At 36.4% G+C, this 24,374-nt stretch overlaps 1 protein-coding gene across 2 annotated transcripts in view; it reads right to left on the reverse strand.

Annotated features, from left to right (window-relative positions):
• The window catches only part of kek5 (leucine-rich repeat, immunoglobulin-like domain-containing kekkon 5 protein), a 413,026-nt gene that overhangs the window by 232,012 nt on the left and 156,640 nt on the right, over positions 1-24,374 (reverse strand). For both annotated transcript variants that reach the window (XM_076624520.1, XM_076624514.1), the window contains one exon: positions 17,522-17,589. The gene's annotated coding sequence lies outside the window, so the exon portion shown is untranslated. The remainder of the gene's footprint in view (positions 1-17,521; positions 17,590-24,374) is intronic.

Raw genomic sequence — 24,374 nt, forward strand, 5'->3', positions numbered from 1 at the left:
GAATTAAAATTTATAAATCATATTACTTAATAAATAAAAGATATTTTATGCAAAATATAAATAATTTTATGTAGTAGCGATTTTTTATATTTGGAAATCGTGCTGTGTCCGAAAATGCATAGTAAAATTCAAAGTGAAGCAAGTACGAATACGAATTACTAAATTTACTTTGGTACAATGTCGCGCTCTCGTTTCTTTAAGAGATTTTTTTATTGCAGATAAAGATCTAAACGTGACGAAGAACTCGCGTATTAACAAAAATTTGTTCTATATTTCTCTAATTTAAAAAATCTCTGAACGAACGAAGAACACTATAAAGTTGAAATTGATCCAGATGCCCTTACAGGATTATTGCTTTTATATGTGCATTACTCATGTGAGTAGATGTCACTCTACATCTTTCGTTTCACTGGGTATAATGTCACGTCTGGCTTGAATGAATTTTTTATGAAGCTGTCCAGAGTTTGGACTATAATTCCGTTCGACGTCGATCGAACGCTGCTTTTCAACGATCTGCGAACTTAACGGTCTTTGAAAGAAAATATCTTCCCTTCCTTAAAGAACAATGAAGCTCTTATTTGTATCGCGTGATTTGCAGATATTAATTCGACCATGAGGGTCGGTTTCGTAAGATAGGAGGGAAGATATCATTGCGGGACATGTTCCTTTGACGGTGATGGAATGAAGGAAACGTTTAAAGCGAGATTTCAATCAAACTAATGTAAATAAAAGGCTATTTGTCAGTTGAAAAATGGTAAACGTCGATCCGAGTTCTGTGAGACGTGGGACTATGAGATTTTCCTGGGTATCATAAGTAATGGTAATGATATACTTATACAACTTGTCAGAATAAATTCGAAAAGAATTTATGACAATTTGAAAAATGACAGATAACAATGCAATTTATAAAATTTATTATTTAAAATTTCTTAAACGAAAGCTCCCTCGATTTTTTTATAATTTTTTGAATAACGAAGATATTTGTTTTGACAGGTATTATGTTCACCGTTCACGCACCGATGTAAATCGTGTCATAAATAATGGTATAATTTCTAAATTTAATAACATCTTTCGCGTTGATCATCAGCCACAGCACGAAATCTCATCTATATGATAAATTAATGCAAAATACGTTCCAGTTGATCCTCAGATGTAACTACACGCATACACGTTATAACATTCAGGTTACAACTTTCTACTCTAAAGTTAGTTATACTATACTTATATCGATTATTCCAGGTATAGTATAACGAACAATATTTTTTTCACACCGAGTAAGATTATCTTCGGTAGATCAATTTCCCTCTCAAGAAGCAACCACAGGAATATTTTACAACCACAAAAATAAAATATCCAAAAATCACGAATAATGTATTCATGGAACCTTTACCATAAAATATCCCTCCTCCCTCGTTTTATCAACGAAATTGAACAGCATCAACCTATCAAAATTCAATATTACAATATCAAAGTTACCAACGAAATAGCTTCTCGGGAAACGATCTCCCTTCGCGATGTTCGCTCAAGATAATTTCATCGTGTGCGGCGTAGGTAGGTTGCGAGAGACGAAACCGGGCAAGATACCTCAGACGTTCGAACATCTACGCATTATAATATCAATGTAACGTTGGAGAGATGATGTTCGGTGTGTACATTCGTAATCCGGCAGCAGACAAGCGTTGGATGTGTGCGTTATCCGGATAATGTTGCGGATCTGTAATCCGGATGTGACGGATATTACAGGTATCCGCGTTATATTGTCACAGAACAAAAGTCCTACGCTTGTACAGCAACGTAATGTTGTTAAACACATACATGGTGGCTGGTTTCGTTCGCCATAAAATACAATACCTTTAGAAAGGAATGCGCTTCACAACGTTGACGAGTTTACGAGGATTTGTTTCGTATCTGTTTGTCTATCACCGGCATCGTTAATGAAATACCGTTGTTTTCAAAGATTCAAACTTACTAAAAAGCTGACGAATACATTGTTTTATGTCGTATGGGATATGAAAGTTGAAGGCAGAACAAATGTTTTTTGTCTTTAAAACGCGTTTAATACTAGAACTACGGATGATCTTCGTTGAAAATGTCAAAATGTCTTATGTCTGGTTGCCGAAAGAGTTGGATATTGGATTACACATGCGTTACGATCCAACCAAAGAACGATCTGTCACAAAGACAGGATTATCCAACGAAAGCACGAACAATATCAGGGGACATGTTACTGACGAATTTTTTCCGTGGCATTTTCACAGCACTTTTTCCTTGGAACTTTAATATATAATTCACTAAAAGTCACGATCGGTATTCATATACTTCTCCATTAAGATATATTATAATTAATTTTAAAGAAGTTTGTTCCTGCGATTTTCTTTGCGAAGTTCACAAAATTGAAAATTTACAAATTCAGAAGTTCTCTATAATAATAGAAAGTGAAAGAATAGAACTTCTATAAATTATTGTAGTCCTTAGGTGATATCGTTGGGTTATAGACGACTCACAAACATTTGGATAAAACATGAATTTGGCTCAGAACGAGGATCGAATGTATAACAACTGATAATAGAAAGAATATCGAAATAACACAGTCAAGGGTTGGTTATCGAAGCTACGAGAGAAATGCGAGATTGAACAATGAACGGGGTGCGTAAAGTATCTCTCGACAGACTTCGTGCTGAATTTTCTTCGTGAATAATCAAAGGGCGGACGGGATAGGTTGACAGGTGAAGGAGCTCGGTGCCGTCTACACGCTGAAAGAATATTCGTGACCGTCAACTTCTGGCAGTCGGAAAATCGCACCGTGATTTAACCATTTTAACCGTTCGGATTTCCCCGAGCTGACGCTGGATACTATTCGTGTAATATTCACGATAATAGCGCTGCTAGGTAATGTATGTGAAAGATGAAGAAGCATTTTCGATACTAGCAGTTAAAGAGTAAGAAATGTTGATTTCTCTCCAAAAATTTTTCCCTCGTTATATTTCTTGTAGACAAGATTCATTATGATATTTCTGCATCTACAAATCTCAGAATAATTACATTTTTTTAATTCACTTCAAATACAATGCTATTTATTCGAAACGTTTAAACGAATCAGTTCATTCACTCAAAAATCATTTTTCGTTTCAAGCCACCAAGTAGCAGGAAACTTGTAATAAATGTATATAGTAAAAGGGAATTTATTAAGCTTTAACGAACGAACGGGTCGAGTTAGTGCACTCTCTTCGAACTGGATAATCTTTAATAACGCCTCGTTTGTAATTGACCGCGCGAGGGTGGTGAAAGCGAAGGATATCAAAGAAATAGCACGAGCAAGGCGATCATCCTCGAAAAGGACGGGCATCGAAAGTGAGGAGAAGAAATTGAGTGGCCGGAAAAATTCCTCGTCCGGAAAACACCGACGCGAACCACCCAGCGGCTGGATCGAACGATTTAAAGCGATGCCTTACTTCGAACGCGAACCGCTCGAATCGGCGCGAACCAACTTCCTAAAACTGCATCTCGATATGACTCTCATAGAGACAAAGTAAGAAAGCAGCGAACGATAGTACAAAGGAGATAGACGGGGGCGAAGAAGGGATATTATATAGAATTATAGGAAAAAATGAGGAAGGGAAAAGGGAAGAGAGGAAACGGACGAAAGAAAGATAAAGAGGAGGAAAAGTAAATCAAAGTTGAACAGAATTGGGAAACATAAAAGAGTGGAAGAAAAAAAAAGACAAAAGGAGAGTAAGAAAGTTAAAAAATTCGAAAGGAAGAGAAGAACTAGGTGAAAATAAGAAAACAGCAAGGTATGGTGAGATAGTTAAAAAATAGTACAAATAGAAAAGACGTTGAAAGACTGAAGAAAGAAAATATTCCAGCTCCAAGGTAAAAAGAAGGGGAATAAAATAGTGATATGGAGTGGTAGATCGACCGTAGAAGTTAGAGAGAAAATATAAAGAACAGCGGTAGAGAAACACAAAGAAAAGGCACGAGAAGTAGAAAAAAGATAAAAAAAAAGGAAAAAATAAGGGAGGGAGGAATGGAAAGAGACTATGGCGTTGGTTAATCGAAAGTACGATCGATATGCTTCTGTGGTTCGTGAAAGGTGGAGTCTCGGTTCTTTCGAAGAAGGTGAGCGAGAGTCGTTCAAAGAGATTTCGGACTGCTATGCATGCCAGCAGCGAGTGTAAACTACCGTGAATTAGGTTGACGAACTTAATGGTGCATCGAGTGTAACAGTGACGACAGTGTTGAAGCACTCGGCGAGCAGCGCTAACGAGGTTAGATTATGCTGCTGCCAGCCGAACCAACGCGACTCGAATCTCGAATTTACCGACTTTTCTACGAAGTTATGCTATTAGAAAACGATTGTTAGCAATGGACAAGAATAAAATATCACTGGAATCGTAATGGGAAGTTGTATGTACGTGTACATAAAAAATTTAAGAAAGTATAGATATTATTCGCGTATGACTATGAAAACGAAACATAGAATCTGATAAACGAGTTGCAAATACTTTTCGTAGCCACTGTCTTAAAAGTACAGCAAAATTTCGTAAAAAAAGAATAAACTATTCTAGAGAATGCTGGATCAATATCCGAAACAATAAAACAAGATAAAAGATAAACCACCGTAGTTCGCACGATTTAGACGCCGTTCGAATATACTAACCGAAACAGAAACTCCTTGCACATACCCAACAAAACGAAACTCTCCGCAAACTTTTCCAGCGTCCCATACGTGTTCCGTTATATACATTATTAAACGTGCGTTGGGCAAAGCGTGGTCCTTTAAGACAGGTCTCTTTCACGCTATATCAGAGCAAAGATTGCGACAGTAAGCAGACGCATAGAAATAGGAATACCTTCATCTCTATCACTTTTCTTCCTACTTTTTTTAACATTAGAAAAGATGTAATCCACACAAAGCTACGTTAAAGTACGATAAAGTACGATAACGTAATAATTACGTGGTTAACCTCGGTATTCCGTGACTTAATTGTACGTTTCCTCTGTCTCGCCTCGAACAGATGTTTACTATTTGCTTGTGCTAATAGTTGGTCCTATTGAGTTATACCAAATATTCACCTGGGCTTGTCATGCGGCTCAAAGTAATCGAATAACCGGCAATTTCACTCTATCATTCACTCCAGCTCCTCTCAGTTTGCATTCAACCACGACCACCTGGAATCTTTTGTAAACAGCAGGTATAGAATAACTACAGAATCGTACACCATCCAGCTGGACTATTACTTCCTGGACCATGCCATGATTCCATGGTGTTTTGTTAAACTTCCTTGATCTAAACAAATGTGAATGAATGTAATTTTGACATAGAATATTTTCAATGAGAAATTTTAAAACGTACTTAATGAAGGTAGAATTTTATAGTGTGACTTATAGATAGTTCCGAATAAATGAATTTTATAATGAGGTCAGAAAACAAATATTAATTTTTCTACGTAGAAAATGTTACTTTACGATTTTAATGTAATATATTATTTCCAACTTTCTCCATTCTGTTCGCTTTTTATGGAAATTGTGAAAATCATCCCCTGCATTTACTGTTTTATGCTCTAATAATCTTCGTTTGTATTATAGAAAGTAGGGAACCACGATGACATGGTTTCCTATATAAAATAATCCTACTTTACGATTTAATATTCACTAACATGACAAACGTCTATTAGCTACGCTGTTTGCTAGTAAATAATTTTCATACTAAGTTCACTTGTGTCTTACGTCAAACTCGACATCACGAACATATTGTAAAACTTGGTGTTAATTAAAAAATAAAATCCATTACAATTTCCTCATAATTAAAGAAGGTTAAAACCTTCATAAAAGATTCTAGAGGTCTGCCGCTTTAACGAAATTTACCTCAAAAACTTCATCATTCACGTTCTTCCAATGAACGACCGCATTAATCAACTAATTTCGCCTCAAATAACAGGTCATAGACCGCAAATTATACATATTCTGACAAAAATTCAAGGAACCGGTCATTTAATGTCTATTAGGGGCGAAAAAACTTAATTACAAAGATTCGAGTGTAATTCAAGGAACGAACGTAGGTCGGTGGCGCGTTTAATTTTTAGCAGGCAGCTGGCGAATTATACAGCACATCTATCCGCGGAATTATGGTAAAAATTTTAATAGTTGGAAATATTAATGTTTCGAATTATATCGTGCCATATGAAGATTGTTGGATAGGAGCGGGTAGATGGAAACAGAGAAGAGAACGAAGAGACGACAGGAAGCTCGCTTTGACGTTTGACCGTGGCAGCTGGCAGGTATTTCGAGAATTTGCCAGACAAGTCGTCTGGGCACTTCTGTAATACAGCTTCAACGTGTAACTACAACTAGAAAGCTAGCCGGCAATCCAGCCGGAGAGCAAACTTCAGAAGTATTTCGTCCCGGCTTGGTTAATTCAGCGGTGGTGCACTGGGCGCTAGAACCGGACCACCCAACACGTGGTAATTGCCACCTCGTGGCTACCTTGCGAATATCATCGTTGCCAAAATCGTGCGAACTTCCGGCCATCCGTACACGCTGCCACAAGATTAGAGGTTACTCCTTAATGAAGGTCACCAGGCGTTCACAGAACGAAGAAGACGCTTTACTTACCCCGAGCGCTTTTAACGTTAATATCCAAGAAGTGGGGAGTTTCTCCGTTTTGAAAATGGTTGCGTACCAAAGACAGGAACACGGTCTACGACGCGTCCCTAAGACGCTCCCTGTCCTAGCTAAAAATTAATTATATCCAGCGGCGTCTGGCGTACATAATTCGTTACTTTTAAAGGTAAATTGCGCACAGCTGCGAGTGACGCGTCGATTCCGGAAAAGAGTTAGGTGCGATTAAATTAGTGGCGCTCGACGTCGAAATACTTTAAGCCCACCACCCCTCGCTGGTGAACGACGCGATATCTGCAAACAAGCGACCCGTTAACACGCGCTACATGTATTTTTTATCGACCTAATATGTATACGTATGAACTGGTTAGACGTCGCGACGCGCGAATCGTATTTTCACATACCGGATTCATTGCGATCCCCTCTCGTTCTGGGAATAATCGAATAACGTTTTTAACGTTAAAAGCCGCCTGGGAGTTGGTTGAGCGCAATGAAAAACCGGAAACTCGAATGTGTACCGGAGGGGGCAACGCTAAATGCGGCCCACTACCCCAGGCAAATGATGCACTGCATTATACTTGTAGCGTTCCCCCGGAAACGAAAGCATTATTCGCCCCGAATAATGTTACTTTAGAGCGAAACACGATTTCGCTCGTACATAAACTACCCGGTACGAACTGTTAATTTTCTGAACGTGTTTTACCCGCATGCCTTCCTGCCACATCCACATCCCAATCGCCGCACATTCCGAATTGTATATTCTAACTTGCGTATAATTGGTCGCGATTCCGAACTAAGAGTTTCGATATTCTATCACTATGGAAGCGATGATTTTGTGAAAAGATATAATTCTAATGGTATCTCATCAAGAGATAATATCTGCAAACTATATAACACAAATTCACGTTCAGACGTAGCTTCATTTTACATTTTCTGTGTGCCTACGTATACCGTTATTCAACGAGCTCTTTTCACAGTAAAATTTGGACTTAAACAAATTGACAAGCAGGTGTTACAAATTACAAGTACGTGTAAAGTTTCATCTACCAATAGTCTCCTCATTATCACCTCCAACACATTTAATTATCCTTCTCGATCTCCAACACATGCCATCACCAATATTATTTTCTAAACATGAAATGTACGAGCCGAAAAGCTTGAAAAAGCATCGAAGCCAAAAAGCACAGAGGAGAGTCTGCTCCTAGGAGGGTAAATACGCGGTGGTAAAGATTAGCGAAATGTACGCACGAAAATAATTTGGATAAAGCTAATTGTATGCAAATGATACGAGGCCGCTCGGCTTTATAAGACGGGTAAGGGCGTAGATGAAATTGAAACAGCGCAAAGTCCGTGTGTACCGGTATTTGGCCAACGACCGGAAATTACACCGCCACTGTTTTCCTAATTTCGGACACGAATGAGATACCCAGTGACCACTGATACGGAGACAGCACCGGTCTTCGTCATAAATAATCTGAGCTACGGGCGAATGCGTGGCTCGAGTCAATTTAATGGAACAAATAACAAAGCCAGTCGCATATACAAGAGATCTCGAAAGTTTCGTCTCGACAATTTCCTGGAAACGAAATAACGTCGACTGATTGCCACGCGGTTATTAACTCATCATATTTCTGCCAATGTGCAGCACGAGGTATGTTCACGATCGAAGAAATAACTTTCGCCACGAACGAATTAGATTAAATTGCAGTGTTGCCCCCGGAATCCGGCAATATCAATGAATGCGAAATAGTTCCTGGAAGTACGTACATTCTTGTTTATAGGTCACTGAGTATTTTCATTTATAAAAATAGGTCAGTAGTCAAATAATGGTATGATTTAAATTTGCTTATGACATAGGTTATTAATATAGTGCGGACTTTTATGCATTTATGGAGAATTTGAAGATGCAGAAGTAGGAGAAGAAGAGTAGAAGATATAAAAATATATAAAGAAATTTTCCATCTGAAAAAAAATTTGCATAAATATCTAATGGCAACAAATCCGATAAACGTGCTGACAATTACATTCATTACGTCCAATTCAACTATTTGCAAAATATTCACTGTGTAATAGAATAAACCGTATATGAATAATGAACCTACATGTCAAATACATATTTACAATTTTGATCATTAAACAAAGAATTGGCTGCCATTTAAGAGAATTAAAAATCGACGTTGAAATTTCGAAAATAATAAGCGACAGGAAAAGATTAAATTATGGTTTCTTTCGGGCTATGAACTCATTTAGCTAAATCAATCAGTTGTAAAATTATCATAGAATTATTAAAATGGTTCTAATTATGTCTCACGCTGCATAAGCCATTAATTACGGGCCACACCCCAACATCATTAAAATCCGGGCGATTTGCATCGATGCAAATAGCAATTACAATAATGCAAATAATATTTAGCGTAACTATTTTCCCCAGACACATTAGGCATCATCACGCATCGTCTCGTTGTTATTCACAGATTTATTGCATGCCAGCTAAAGAGCCGTGCGTACGTACAACGAGCGAGTAATGTTTAATCAATTAAACCAGGAATTTAATTTCAATTCGGATATCGGTAGGTAGAAGTTGCTCCAATTATCTCGAATTAGTTATCGTCACAAGAGCGTGATACATGAGAATCATTTAGAAATCCAACCGATTAAGTACATTTTCTGAATATTTATTATTTTTAATACCAGTAAACAACTAATGTGTTTCATTTTGAGAACCACATTTCCATCCTTTCCTATCATTTGTATATCTGGAAATTTTCAAGTAAATTTTTAATTTTTTTAATGACAGTAAAATTTTTTTCACAACTTAGTCTTAATGGAGTTAATCAGTTTAGCTTCTGCGTGGCATATCATATTGCATATGAGTATAATTAATTATGTCAAGGCATACCACTCAAGAAAAATCGAGTTTATTTTAGGCGATTTTAACGAGCATTGGCGACGAAGTTCAATTTAGAAATTAGTCACTTTACAATTCATGACTCGCATTTTCATGCACGCTCGTATCTATCCGCAACGGATTCATCGGCAATTGCTACTAATTATCAGATCGAATCCACGTACTCTCTGAAAATGACGTAGGTTACCGAGTGGAAAACTTTCGCATCTCAAAGATGAATCACCAAGAATGTAGGTCGAAGACCTATTTTGCGCTTTTCGCCTGTCTGTCGCTTTATCGATAACGAAGCAGATGGCAAATGTCGATAATATGCGATGCGATTGGTTGGGTATTTCTTTTCAAGATCGTATATCTTACGCCTGAATTATTACGCTTCGATGCGACAAATTTTGTTCGCATATGATACTGAAAGCAATATCGTATAATATTCACTAGTAAAAGTCAATAATAGAAAGATTTTTATATGTACTCGTAATTGCATTAAATTGCAACTAATTAAAAAAAATATCCTAGAAATTGTAGAAAAGTTCCATTTTCTAAATACAAGTACTTCATATTTAACGCTAGTAGAAACTTTCAAATGGGTCACGTTTAAGGACAATTAGTTTCGTCGAACATACAATTTACACTACTTAGAATGTATCATACTTCACACTCGTTATTTATCTAAGAGCTAACGCCAGTCGCTTAATTGACCAATTAAACACTAACAACGAGAATCGGAATAGTACGTGTCAATAAATACCACATAAGCAACGAGTAATTTTGACAGATCTAAATTTTGCAGCATTTAATCCGTGAGTAAACGCATCGATTATTATGGTAATTCTAAACTTATATTCGTAAAATTTGTATTTATTCAACAAATACAATGTCCTATATGAAGAGTAAAGTAAATAAGTGCAAGAACTTTAGCATAAGACTTTTAGTTAGTACGTAAGTATTTAATTTTATACGTGACGATGCAAAATAAAAAATTAATGATAAATTCGTTTAAAGCACGTATGTAAATTGAGATTTTGTGTGAATTATTTGCCTGTGTGAGTTATTAACATATAGTATAGGATAATGAAAAGCAGATCAACGGTGAATTGAAGCAGATAATGAAAATCAGATTAACAGAACCATGGAGAACCAGAATTTGAAGGTATAACCAAACCATTCACCTGTAATATGTACATAAGTATTATATTATATGTTAATACTTAGATTATTAGGAAATAAATAGATATACCTATACAATCAATGAGTCTATTTCAATACAAGTCAATGTTGATTTCGTCATATTCCTTAACATTCCCTTAATAACAAATTGAAACTACCGCCTTATTCCTGAAAATTCTTCAATTGCAATTAATCTAACCAATTAGTCTAAAAAAATTTCATATCTTTTCTAGTTCCAGCGTTAGAAATCTTGGTTGATAATAATAGTAAAACCAATTAATCTAAAAAATTGAAAATCTTTGCTAATTTTAGCGTTAAACCACTGCAATTAAAAACAAAAACCTCACAGAAACGTTGATCAAGGGTCGAGGGAAAAAGCCGTAAAAAGACAGGTCCAACAGCGTGGCGGGTGGACGTTAACATGGATAAATCTGCGGACCGGTGGCGCTTTCTTTCCCTTCGTACGCAGCTCATCGGAATAGCCGTTCGCAGACCCTTGTTTCCGGCTGGCGAAAAATCCAAGCATTCCGGCCCGGTTCCCGCATTCCAGTGTGCCTGCATTTCACTCTGTCCATGTAAATCTCCGTGCCCTACGCTCTTATCTGGCCACGGATATAAAGCCGGCCCTCGTTGCAGCCCAGCCACTCTTACACCCGGCGTTAAGGTGACAAAGTGGAAAAACCAGTCGAGACGGGAATGAGGGAAGAGACGGTCGTGCAAGGGCGTCCAAAACGCGCCATTTATTCCGTGTAGAGAACAGTACCACGAGTGCAGGCGAAGAAAACGAATTCGACGACCAACCACCCATGTTGGCAACCCTCGGCTACTGCGACAGCAGTTTCGTGTTGTCGAAGAAGGGAACGAGGGTGTACACCCGAATGACGGCAGTCTGGCATCGTCGAGACTACATGAAAATCCCATACTCGTAGGGTAGCTAGTAATATTTTGAAAGGCTACCAGTTCGTGTCGAAATGAATATTGTAAGAAAATATATAGTAGATATTAAAACAGCTGTAAGTGGATTGGTCAATACTTATGTAATATTTCAGTATCACGTACAATTTAATTAACAAATTGCTTATAGAGTTTCCTTGATTCTAAGACCTTCGTTTTAGCTTTACTTTAACCCCTACGTAGGCAAACAAAAGGTCAAATCAAATGCTAACAGAATGCCAAAATGATAAATGATTATCCAATAAGTGCGCAATTAAATGTATAACTTTAATATTTGAAACTTCTACATATAAATTTTTAATGAATTGTTATCTCAAGATTATGATGTTTTCACTAGACAATGAAAAACGCAAGTATCTCTTGAAATATTCATTATTTGAGAAAATGTTCGCGATAGAAGATACAGATTCGTTCATAAAAACATATGGTTTCACCAATAGGTAACGCTAAAACGTGCAAATAATAAGACAAGGGTGGCAGAAGGTGTTAGGTGAACCAGTGGAGAATTATTACCTTCACCGAGTCACCGATCCGTCCTCTTGCCGGAATAGCAGCGTAATTTGCACTTGTTGCCGTAAGCGCTCGCGAGAGGAACAGAGAGAGAGAGAGAGAGAGAGAGAGAGAGAGACAGACAGACAGAGAGAGAGAGAGAGAGAGAGAGAGCCGCTTTATTAAACTCTCGGAAACTGTTTCACTTAAAATTACATTCAGATTAGTCGGAGATAAGTGGCTGGCCGACAGCATCGGAATTCGGCTGCAAGGTGTAGAAACAGTGGCCTGGCCCACGTTGTTTGTGCAGCGAAACGTATATGCACCGTCGAACTTGGGAGCGCAACGGTTATCCGTTACACGCTTAATTATATCTGGCTACTGATAAATTCCTAGTACCTCTCCATGGTACTTGCGTTGTATCGTAGAGGATTGCTTCATAGAGAGAGAGAGAGAGAGAGAGAGAGAGAGAGAGAGAAAGAGAGCAGCGAGGATTTCAAGATTTCGCGTGACGATTTTAATCATTCTTCCCTGATGTTAAAACGAGGAAGAGTTTTTTAATGATAAAATAAATCATTTTGTGAGACAGTCCTTTGACTGAAAAACAGAAAAGAGTGATGATGTTGGAAAAGCTATTTTTTGAATTTACTTTGGAATTTGCTATTATTTATGTCATTCTTTTGTCATAAAAGAACTCATGGAGTAAGTATATAATTTGTTTTCCTGAGAATTGGATATTAACTATGTACTTACGTAACAAAATTGAGAAATTCAGAGCAAGTGGATTAGATCAGTTTGTCTTTTAAGAGGCTGGTATCTTTTAAATTGCGAATTGTCGATGATGAAATCAAGTCAGCTTCTTAGCATAGGAATTTCTCTTTTAACAAATTGAAGACTGAATCACAAATAATCTCTTTCGAAAGGAGAGAATTTCAAGTTAGCCAATCCATTCTCTCCCTACATTTGAATATCGAATAGAATGTCGTACGAGAAATAAATGATATTGCCGTAACCAAGTATAAAGAGGCCAATAAGATTCTTCCACTAAAACAGTAAAAACTTTGTCAAGCGCTTAACTGTGTCACTTTCGTATGATCGTTTTGTTAGATTGAAAAAAAAACAGATAATTTATCCGAAAAGTTGGTAGCGTTGCGAAACGACTGGCACTCGGCGAACCAATGTAATATCTTGAATGTCTGTGGCATGACGTACGGGCGAAGAGCCACTGTGACGGGAAAGCGATTATTTACAGCCAATCAGAGGGAGAAACCTATCTGACGGACAGACGCATAAACGCTTGAAGATCACATCGAATGACACAGAGGATAATCGAACTGACGAAGCACGATTGATAGAACGACGCGTGACGTTTAACACCCCGGTTAAATGGAAAGCTCCTGTATCGTTGAAATTTCATACCATAAATGAAATGCATCCTTCGAAGATGCTTAATCTGTATTCAACGAATGAATATTTAGAATAAGAATTACAAGCAGCTATAGAAAAATTTCTCCTGCTTTCTCACATTTACGTATTTGAAAATATTAATCACGATAATTAATTAAATAACAATTTGGAAACGGTATTTACAAGCTTTACAAGCAGAAGATTCAATACGTTTGAATATGATCTATTAATGCATATGCATATTAATTAAACAAAATTATAATTTCAGAGAAGCCGCGCAGTCCAACTATATATATTCTTTAAATATCTTTAAAACACAACACAATATTTATAGATTATCAGAGAATATATGAAATAATTGCTGGAAAAGTTGTTAGGTTAGTTTCCTCGATTACGTTCGATGCTAAAACAAGATAACGTGGAACCTCTTTTCATTGTTGGATACAAAATTCTCAGAAGCGAAGGTAATATTGTCGTGCGATCGGAGCGCAGAAATACAGAGAATTCTATTTTCAGCAACAATGTCGACTGCAGAGACCTATCCGATAAGTTCATCGAGTGATCCTTCAATTTGCTCGACCGTTCACGAGTGGACCTCGACTGGCAATGTAAATAGCCAGGAGTACCGGAAGTCACGATATATCGGTCGTGCTTGATGATTACGGAATTTGTATAAGCGACGTCAGCCGAGACTCTTAATTAAGAATTACTCTAAAATTATTTTAAATATCTCCAAGTACTCTTTTAGTCCAGGCCAGAACCCACTTTTCGTATTACTAATGTCATTCGAGACGATTGGTGCATATTTGGAAGATATTACCACGTTGTGTCTGGACCAATTCAAACTGGGCTATTTATGATACACAGTTTGGCTTCCAATAACGACGATCGTTATGCAAATGCGTTACTTCATCGCGCAACATATTGAGGACGCACCTTCGTGCCATTACGGTGACTTGTCTGGGAAGAAAAATTACGTATTCGACTATATATATCGTTCGCACACGCGGTAACATGATGACACTGGATATGTGAGTGTTCAATTTAATAGATGGTAATAGGATCGATTATCTCAGAATTACTCTTATAATACACGCTTCTTGGATAATTAATCCTTGGTATCCGATTCGAGAGGTTCACCGAAGCTGCACCCATGAAGTATATCACATCAAACGAGAAATGTCTATAATACCTTTATGAATTAATGCACTAATTTCTATTATCAACATTTGTACGTCTCCCGAACCGAATATTTAATTAATTTTGATAAGTGATTATCCTGACAACAAAGTCATAAAACAACCAATGTCTGCTTGATCTCTCATTTATTTCATTACATAAATGTGTATTAATAACGACATATGATTATTATTCCGTTCGAGTCAGAGTATTAATATTATGATTTCTTTCCAGTCAGAATCTCGCATCTTTTACGATTATAACTAAAAAAAGACAGTAGTTGTACAGGGTCATGGTTAACGAAGATGAACTAGTGTTTTATTACGAGGTAGTCGTATACGCAGTATCGATAAAATCGTTAGAGGCTCGCGTGACGACCCTCTGTGACACCTATTATTCGCGTTTATTAGAACAAGCTTATTCGAATGTGTATCGTTGGCAAACATTCATTGTTACCGCCATAACCAATCCATAAGCTGAATTACTTTCGGATAAATCGACTGGGTGTCATTTTGCGTGTATAGCAGCACCATTTGTTGATATAAATCAAGTTATCAGGTAAAAACGTGAAAACTTTGTTAAATATCCTGTGTCACGCACGCAATGCCATCTAAGATTAATTTCGAAAATTTTACATCGGCTGACATTTTTATATTAAGTATAAAGCGGAACGAATGGCGTCACGGCGTATTCGACGCGTTTCAACGTTATCGGAACAAAAATAAGCTTTACAGGCTGCACGCTGTGTATCTTATGTTACCCACTACACATTCGCGACGAGATGCATTAATATCGTTAATTAAAAATGCTAAGCCGTGTCGGTTTTCGCGTGTCAACGGTGATAACGGGAAGACTAAAAGAAAACTTGTACTCTGTTATTAACATTGAGACGGCAATCTAAACGAATTTTTAAATGCATCCGCAATCGCTGCACGAATCTGGTGGCTAATCGTTTCAGTGTTATCGAGCAGATTGCTTTAATATTTTACACATGGTTTGTAACGTGCGACTAGTGGGAAAATCACGAAATCCATTCGGCTTGTTACAGTACGACAAATTGGTATTTTAGAGAATGATTAGACATTCCCAAATTTCGAGAAGCATTTGCTAAGCACTCGAATATACAAAACGATTTACAAATTTTTAAATTTTACGAAGTTGCAAAGCATTCGAATACTTTTTAGCAGAATATTTAACTGACATCGCTTCAATTTCACTTGGTAATTTCACTGTCATCGCTTAGATTTTGTAAGAATAAAATCACTGCTAGATTCATACGTATACAATTACATCGAATTCGTATTCAAATATACTCGAGCCAACATTTACCGCTTTAGAGGAATATTTGCACGCTAAAATTTACATCGGCGAAATTCTAATGCGTTGGGCAATTAATCCATTTTCAATACGAAAATCTACACAGCATATTCGTGTGTAAGTATTCTAAATAAATCGCTTTCTTAAATGCATCCCGTTGACGTAATTAAATCAGGTCGATATACAAAATTTCAAGATTATGACCTTTACTTCGAAATAATTTAGTAAAACGATACAAAATTTAAAAAATATATCTCTTATCAAAATATATCTCACGTATCGTATCTATCGTATAAAAATATACAAACTTATGCATTAACCTGATAATATAACGCGGTTAATTACACGCATTAAGACCGAAATTAATCGTCTTTCGATTGCGATGAAAACGAGGACAAGCAACTAGACTATTTCGAAGTTTCTTTCATACAATATCAGTTCCGGAAGATAATATTGTACCCATCGAGTCGAATGTATTTCTATCGAAAATTGAATCCATCATTGTGCCGGAAATAGTATTGTGCACGCGGAAACAGCTTTCATCCCTCTCTCTGTACACTCGACGTTCCTATTTTGCTTTTTCCCTTTCCCTCCTTTTCCCCTTATTTTTATTCCGTTAACATCTCTTTTTCCCCGTGACAAATCTTTACCGTCTCTTTATGAAAATACGATACGTATATATAAGCCTATAAGGCGTTCCTCGCACGACGAACACGATGATTCGAATCTTGAATGTTTATAAATCAGTTTACCCTAGAGTTTCTGCGCGATTTTTCATCGGCCGTGCAAGAAATAACGATGGAAACGGTTAAAAACGAACGCGGGTCAGAGGTTTAGCGAGCGAAAATACCGAAACGGAGGGGGATAGGGAGAGAAAGAGAGAGGTAAAATACAAGCAACGGTACGGGAAACCAATATCATGCCAACAAAATCGATACCGGCTAAATAAATATTGTTTGAGAGGCCACCGAATTGACAGTGAGCCCCGACGACTGCACGAATGGAATATTTATTCCGCGGAACTAGGGAATGAAAGTCGCGTCGGGAAACCTACGGCAGACGCTTTGTATCCTTATATGTGAAGTAAATTGTGTTATTAGTGTGTAATTGTGTAATTGTGAAGTAAATTGTGGTATTATTTATCAGGATCAACTAATAGTGGCGAAATTAGGCGACGTTCAATGCGAGGAATAAATTTTGTGGCCAGTCGTGAGAACGAGGGTTAAAAAAAATATTGTTAAACAAAGTTCTGATAATTATATCGCGGATTTTTATGCATTCGTGTAAAGTTCGAAAGTTGCATATAACATGCAAAATTACATAAAATATCCAAAGCAAAATACTCGCATAATTTCTAACAAGTGAAAATATTGATAATCAAAGTAAAATGAAAAATTCCTTATGAATATTAATATGCAATGAAAAGATCTTTCGAGTGAATGTCACCGAAATTAAAATGACAAATTTGCTGAAACTACTCACCTTACGATGCATAACTTCGAAATGAATAAGTCCGAAAGCTATGATACTCCATCCTTCGTGGAAAGCACCTGCAATAGAAAGAATAGCGTTAGCATTGACAATAACTGGGGCAAAAATAGATTATTAGCTAATTGGCGCGAATTGTCACGAATTCCCGGTGTAATTACATGTTTTATTTGAATTGAAGCCACGGGCTTTTTCCATTAATTCGTAAGGAATCTCTTTCCTCTGCTTGTTTTTTTTTTTATTCAAACGCCCGATACATCGGCTCGTTGACAGTTTTCGCCTGTCTGTTTTCCATTCTTTTTCTGTTGTAATCGACGGACATGGTTCGCAGTTAACTCGGTGTAGGATGATCAACTGCACGATATCTCGCGTGAATTCGTTTTTTGATCACAGGCGATTCAAAGGTCTGAAGCTTTTTGTATTTAGATCTATCGACTGCGCATTTTTGTGTCCCTGGATTTCGAGCCGGTTAGATTCGGCAACTCCGCAACCGATAAATTTTTTGCGGATGGAAAATAGACCCGATGTACAGGGTGTTTCGCGGGTCCATAATAGATTGTTTCATGAAGATGATTTAAGGCACGAAAGATAAATACAGGGGAATACCAAACGTTCTTCGATGCTGTATATATTCTTATAATATCGCGCAGCTGTAACATTTTATCGACGATAAACGTGTATTTTAATCCATTATTGGAGATAACGTGCGAAAAATTCTCCTCAAAAATTCTTCTTTCGAGGAAAATTGTATCTAGATACAGCCACCTCTAGGATGATTTGTTTAAAGGAAAAAGAATGATTTAATTTTTTACCGAGTTATGTTTTATTTATTTATTTATTAAGCTCAGTATAATTAAGCAAAGTGGAAAAAAATTAAAAAATTTTAATAGCACTAAAAAAGATCTGTACATTTTTCGTATATGTTCTCTGTTATATTTTTTATGTTCCCATATTTCTTTTATTCATTAAAAATACATTACATATAATAAAATAATTCTAGATTACTATAAAACATGTAAGATTAACAATATGAGAATTTTTTAAAGGGGCTATGACTACGATATTTAGAAATTAGAATTCCAGGGACACAAGCATATATATACAGCATATTGAATAGTTGCAATGTAAATGTTTCTGTGTATACATGTTTTAGGATAAGTCTTTTGAACTGTAAAAGGGAATTTCTAGAGAGTATTATCACGCTCGTCATGCTTGCTACAAAAATTTTTATGAAATGGCTGTTACATTGAATATTCAAATAGGTATCTTTCTTCCGAATATCTACAGGAAGAGAAATACCCAATTTAGCTATGAATCTAATTGATAAAATAAATTACGCTTGCAATATCGATTGAATGAAACGTTTTGTGTTTTAATATTTGCTCACTGTTATTGTTGCATTTGGTATCTAGAGTGGAAAGGATGGAGAAGTGAAGAATAATATAAACTGTTTCGCTATTGGACGATCCATCGTTTCGTAGTTTCGTCGAAACGTTTCGTGTACACGGAGAAAATATTCTTTGCGGACAGACGGAAGTATCTCCAGCAAACGGAGCAGTATTTTCTCCAGCATGAAACGCAACGAAAACTATGTTTTATCACGTCCAGATTATTACGATGTGCCAGCGCATGGATGGCCGAACGCTCCTCAATATACGAGAACGTTTTGAATGTCGACGACAGACTGGGGAAATAATCTTTGAAGAAACATCTTTATTTCACCTTTATAAACACTTTGAAAAAAGCTACCGCGACTTTTGTGATACAAATAATCTGGCTTCTTTTTATCAAGATACGAAGCTGGTTTTGAGTTTTCTTAAAGAGATTTATAACAGTTCATCCCCAAAGTTTGTGCGAATAACAATTAAGTCTAGTTTAGTTTAGTCAAGTCACCTAAATTCGAGCAAACTGAAACGACGTTGCTAGTGTGAACTTGTGATTTACATGGCTTGAAATATCCTTGCAAGTTACTACCCTCATGAATTCAAATAACTTGGCTATTTTCAACTATGCTTCGTGGTATAATTAAAAAATCATTAATTATCGAGATGTACTTCGATTAGTTTTTAATATAAATAAATTAGCTGAAAGATTGATAACTGATTAACTAGCAAATGAACGATGAAAAATAGAAAAGGAGAAATTAATTTACAGTAGAATAACTTTGAAAGTATAATATCCGTAATTGATCGATGAAATTTTCTGCACTTTATTGATGCGTAGAGAAAGTATTGACTGAATAAGCGTTTGCCTTATTATGATTCCCGTAGCGAAATAGTGATCGATCAGGAATTAATTTCTATGTTCGAAGAATACTAATTCGAGGCCAATTTTCTCTGTACTTTGTCTTCTTTAGCTATAGAAGGATACCTTCTAACGATCATGAATAGAAAGGCTTCTGTCGTTTAAGAGTGGAAGAAAAATTTCAAAGTAAGGTAGTTAAACGATAAATCATATAATGAATAGAATCGATCAAACGTTTTAACGTTATTAGTTAAGATCTTGTCACGTATGATGGATTATTATTAAAATGCGCGTATTATTTAAAAATCAGATTTAATTGGTTCGAATTAAAATATTCGTCGTGTCTAAATATTCATCCTTATTTAATAGCATTTCGATATTGCAGTCAATGTTAATATTTTAATAATCCCCGTTTTAAATTTAATTAATGTACCTGGATAATCGTAATTAAATCTTTAATGCAATTTAATGTCAGTTATTAATGATGTTGCTATTAACAAAGATCTTCCTCGCGCTATATAAATTATTTTCATATACAGCCATATTCGTTGTACAAATAAAACTTGTTACAATTTATAACGTAAGCATGGTTTAATTGTTATATTATGTTCATTTTTGAGTTGTGGATAATGTTTTACGAATTATTTCAATATGCATTAACATGCATCAAATTTAAATTAAAGGATTCATGTAATGCTTACAACTAACTAATCAATTATTCATCCAAATTATATTATACCTATTTATATAAAATAATTCATAATGATATCATTATACAACTATTAGTCTACTATGTAACGTATCTATTGAATAGCTTGCACACTTTTGTAGTTCACTTGTATTATGCAAGTTAAGTAAGGATCCCTATCTATTATGCAAATTCATATTCTTACGAAGATAATTAAACCTAGATAGATTGTTTTACTTATTAAATATTATAGAGATCGCTATACTCTGAATATTGTATACATTTTTGTAAATTATTTGCATTTTGCACTTTCAATCTTCTCATAAATACATAAATCTCTGTAGTCTAATTATGAGCGATAATGAACGTCATCACATCCGACACTAACTATACATTCGATCAATTACCTAAAAAAATAATCAAATTAAAAAGAGACAGATTTCCGATCGAAAACATTCGCAATAGTCTTCAGTACGATAGGCATTAACAATTCTCGTGGTCGTGGTGCACTGCTGGTACACGCACGCGTGACAGACACGGTTAATCGCGGTGGTGGTGGATCGTCAGCGGAAACGGCGCACACCCGGACGGCAGACGATTTATATTCCAATTCAACGGGCGCTGAAAAATTTCGGCACGAGTTATGTTCACAATCACGACACCGAAGTTATATGTCTTGAACGTTATAGAGGGCAAAGGCAGCGAGGACTTCCACGGCGCTCTTCGTAGAGACTTATAGAAGAGCCATGGAAGATGGGCAGCTTGCCAAAAGGCTGTAACACTGATCCGAAACCGAAAAAGAGTCATGTATCATCGGTGACTCGATTGTAATACGTAAGTAGCTTTCTCCGATCGACTGATCTTCGATGGCATGTTCGATTCTGTCGCGTGTATCATTGTTCGTTATGGAATTCGGAAATCGATGCTGGAAGTCGATGTTGTATTGTAATTTTGCTACGTGGTAGTAGAAATATGTATCGCGTCGGATGTAGCTATTTTGCGGGATTTTTGGAAGACATTTTTGAGGTTAGAGTAATAGTGAGTTAGGAGAATGTTTGAAAAGTGAAAATTTTAAAGGAAACGTGTATGGGCAAGTAGTGTTATCCAGTGTTGAGAAAAGCTGATAACGAATAAAAATAAAAAATGATATTTTATTCGCTATTAGCGAATAAATATGCGATCGAGCATGTATTTATCCGAACAAAAATTTATTTGAATAAGAAATTATTCGCATAAGGATTTATCCGAGTAAAAATTTAATCGAATAAATCTTATTCGGATAAAATTATATATTATATACAGATATTTATGCTACATCAGGATGAACATGGTATTGAACGTGAGATATATTTTCAAGCTACATTGTCCACTTGTAATATTGACTTTTATAACCAATTTTTCTCAAATGCCAGATTAAAAAGTTTATTGTTCTTTGGTAAATTGTTCATTTGACATTTATTCGTGACAATTATTCATTTCACATATATTAATAGTAAAAATTCTACAGTATCTGGTATTTGTATATACTTATAATGTAAAAAATTATGTGGAAACAAACAATTATTCGTATTAATATTCCAATAATTCTGCAATTATTATTCGAATAAATAGAGGAAATAATTTGTTACGGATAACATGTAATTATTCTACAGATAAATTATTCGATTGATACGAATTTATTCCGATAATTATCTTCGATAAATATTTATTCGAGACAATTCGAATAATGTCCAACTTTGGTGTCACCTATTCTTCATTTAATTTGTTTGTAAGATAAATTCTTAAGTCAGATTAAGAGCTTCTCTCTTTGGTACAGTCAATATCGACATTTTTTTCAATTTACAGATCAATATATATTTTATACAGTCTCAGATAAAAGATAGGAAGTGTAATCAAAAGGCATGAGAAATAGGATTTAATGTATGGAAAAAAGAAACGGAATACATACACATTTCCGCTTTCCATTCCCTTGCGAGAGGAAAGAAAGAAACGAAAGTAACAATGTATCAAAGAAGACAAACTTAAATCTTGTTTTTACAAAGAAGTTATAGATCATTAAATTATAATATAAACTCCTTCTATATTCTTAGTCAGTAACATTTAGTGTGTAAAACCCAACAAGCTTCTCAAATCATTCTCGTTCAAAATTGCACAGCGAGACAGCGAGAAGTTAAAGCTGACGTCTCGAGTTATCAAACTCCTCTGTGCAACATGCTCCAACGAATCAAAAACAAAAATCAACAGTGTAAAAACTTAATACTTCTCCTTAATACTACAAGAAGTTTCCCGTTTTCCGAACATTTGCGGACATCGCGAACCACATCTGCTAAAATTATGTTAGTTTCACAAGCAGCGGTACGAAGGCGCGTTCGAACCGAGGCAACGACAAACTGAAACGAAGAACAACAAAGGAGCAAAAAAGAAAAAAAAAAAGAAAATAAAGAAATGATGAGAAAAAAGAAACGGAAGAAACGAGTTCCCGTTATCGATCTATGCAACAGCAGGCCTGCATGAGAGAGAGGAATGGGACGTGAAGTTTCTGCAGTTAGCTCGCGTAAATTATGCTGGATGTAAATGAAGGAAAAAGCGAAGGGTATCGCCAGGGCGAAGAACCGCCTAACCAGAAGCTATAATTTCCGCTTGAGAAGACTCATAGCTTCATGTGCGTGCAAAAATCTTCCATCTATCGGAGTTAAGGCGTATTTGCACTTCTACGTTTCAGATGTGCGCCATAGATGATTCATTCACAGTGAATGTCAAAAGTGAAAACTGTATTCAGGCCTCGGTTCGATATTGAAATTCGTTTCATAAATTTTCAAACTATCGACGATTGAAATTGTTGACACGATTAATTAGTCGGTAGAGCTGTGTGATATCCGAACGGTTGTTTCCTTGTTGCCAAACTTGTTAAGTTTAGACTTGTTGCTGTTGCTTTACTACGAACGAAGTATCCGTTCCATTCATCGAGAATATCGACTGTTCAGTCTGAATTAAATACAGATGAAAACAATCTTTACGTCTATCACTGTTGGTGAATCATTCCTGTTCTAAAGTTGTAGAGTCTATACTTGTCTTTAGAATTATTCGAGGAAGGGTGGTAGCTAGCCGGCTTGATGTGGACTCGGGGTTAAAGGAAAAAGATCGACATGTCTGAGACGAAATAAGAAACGTCGATGGAACGGGAGTGTGAAGGGATGATAGAGGGGCGAAATAGAATAAAAGATGAACGAGTGTGCAAATTTGAAGGCGATCGCCGGCGTCAGGTGCTCCATGGATATATACAATTCTCATGAACGAGGCTGGTTTGAATTCTACAGCGGTAGAGAAGCAGTAGCACAGCAGTTGCAGCCAGCATTGCTGGAGAAAGAGAGATACGGGGCCTCGGTTGGCTAGGTTGCAGCTGTGGCTGCTCCAACTGTCGAGTGGATCAACCGTTCTCCTGGTGTAATAACGAGCAGAGGGAGGAAACGCGAAACCGGGTCACGATGCCCTCAGAAATTAAACGTAACGACCGCTGTAAAGGCGTAAGACGCGAATGATTACACGCTGGAATTAATTCACGTCGAAGAATCGACGTGCTTGATAAGAACGTGTCGAGGAAGTTTCATCGATGAATACCTTGTAACGAACTCGCTTGCAGTTTTAGCTTAGCGGTAAGAAGGGGTTGCCTATGGCTGCTTTAAAGTACCCCAGCTAGGGTGGCTGCTTCTAATTCCGGCAAAGGGTGTTTCCTTTCTTCCTTTATCTTGCTTTTTTGAGGGAGAGTGGGATTTACAAACGAGACGATTCTTTTCGTCATTGTTCAAGAAGAAGATTTCTTGCGTAGATTCTTTGATGTATATAAATATAATAAATATTAAAAATATTAATGTATATAATATAAAATTATTGTGATAATATTCGAGGTTGCTTGGT

This window comes from Bombus vancouverensis, chromosome 2 (assembly GCF_051014615.1).
Source record: "Bombus vancouverensis nearcticus chromosome 2, iyBomVanc1_principal, whole genome shotgun sequence".
Taxonomy (NCBI): domain Eukaryota; kingdom Metazoa; phylum Arthropoda; class Insecta; order Hymenoptera; family Apidae; genus Bombus; species Bombus vancouverensis.